This window comes from Bidens hawaiensis, unplaced genomic scaffold, assembly GCF_021521415.1.
Source record: "Bidens hawaiensis isolate Kalapana, Puna unplaced genomic scaffold, B.hawaiensis_p1.1 tig00017140_1, whole genome shotgun sequence".
Lineage (NCBI taxonomy): Eukaryota > Viridiplantae > Streptophyta > Magnoliopsida > Asterales > Asteraceae > Bidens > Bidens hawaiensis.
The window spans coordinates 509509-511013 of NW_027492587.1; the positions used below are offsets into that span (position 1 = coordinate 509509).

The window sequence follows — 1505 nt, forward strand, 5'->3', positions numbered from 1 at the left end:
AGTCTATGTGGGTCCTAGTCTCATGTTGTCTTTATTGGATGACAACTCTCATGGTATTCTGGTTTGCATATGGATTCAATTTGCTATACCAATAGTGCCTTTCGGTAGCTAGTCCTAACTCATTCATCGACTTCTTATGTAGCTAGTAAGGTTTCACAATTTCTTCAGAACCCTAATAACTACAAGTGTAGCGCATCTGAGCTTATTATTTGGTGCCTTTAAGGTATTACTACTCAAATCTAATCAACATGAAAGTAATATAATTAGCCATAATAAAATGATTTACTACTAAAATAAACATGTTTGTATAAGTATACGTGGTGCTCGGATACAACTTGAACGAGCATAGCACACATCGAATGGGCCCGGTTACCTCTTTGGGATTATTAGGTTAACGCGGAGTTCAAGTAGGATACATGAGTTTTCTACTTACAAAGTGAAGTTCTTTTTTACAATTTTTAAACATCCGACGTCTTAAGTATTAAAATTAAAACACGCTACTTAGACAGATAACACATGCCAACGAGCTAGTTCACCTCGACTTGAATTTATTACAAGTCTATTTCAAGCAAACTTTTTTCAAACGAGTTTCAACCGTTTAAACTATTCAAACCACCATACTTTTCACACACCCTAATTAGAAGGGCATAACCTAAAATAGTCAAAAAGATGGAGGATTATTAACTAAGTTGACAATGACCCACATAGTTGAATCCGAAGTCAACCCAACACAACACAACACAACACAACACAACAAGACCTCAAACCTCCTATAAATTCTCTTGTCTCTCACTTCTTCCATCGAACTCATCTTTCACCAACCAAACCAAAGTTGACCACAGCCATGAAGAATATCCCATCTCCGGCTAACTCTTCATCCAGCAGCAGCAGCAGCAACAAACACACCACCAAAACACCACCAACAACACCAACATACCAATCAAATCCATACAGCCCAACCACCTTCGTCCAAGCCGACACCACAAACTTCAAACAAGTAGTCCAGATGCTAACCGGATCAAACAAAACCACCCAAAAGATATCCATACCACCGGTCAAAACCGGTCAACAGAAGAAACAAGGGTTTAAGCTCCATGAACGTCGTAACACCCTCAAAAACGGGTTGATGATCAACCCGTCTGGCCCGAATATCGGGACGTCTTTGAGAACTCATGAATTGCTTTCTCCCAGCATTCTTGATTTCCCGGGGCTGGCTCTTAGTCCGGCGACGCCGCGTGAGACGCCGCAGCTGTTGCCTCTTTTTCCGGTGAAGTGGCCGTCGTTTGCTTAGATGGTTATTATTATTATTATTATTATTATTATTATTATTATTATTATTAATTATGGATGGGTTAGAGATCTTTTGCTTTAAATGCACAATTTGGATTATGTGGATCTCTATTTTCAATTATTCTTCATTTAATTGATATTTTAATTTTAATAATAATTTCTTGGTTAATCTGAAATGCATCAAATTTGAAATGTCTATCCAGTTTTAATGTTTG

The 1505-nt window shown here is 38.0% G+C and overlaps 1 pseudogene; it reads left to right on the plus strand.

The window, feature by feature from the left end:
• The first annotated feature begins 844 nt into the window (after nt 1-844).
• Nucleotides 845-1291, plus strand: LOC143553061 (VQ motif-containing protein 4 pseudogene; annotated as a pseudogene).
• The last annotated feature ends 214 nt before the right edge of the window (nt 1292-1505 follow it).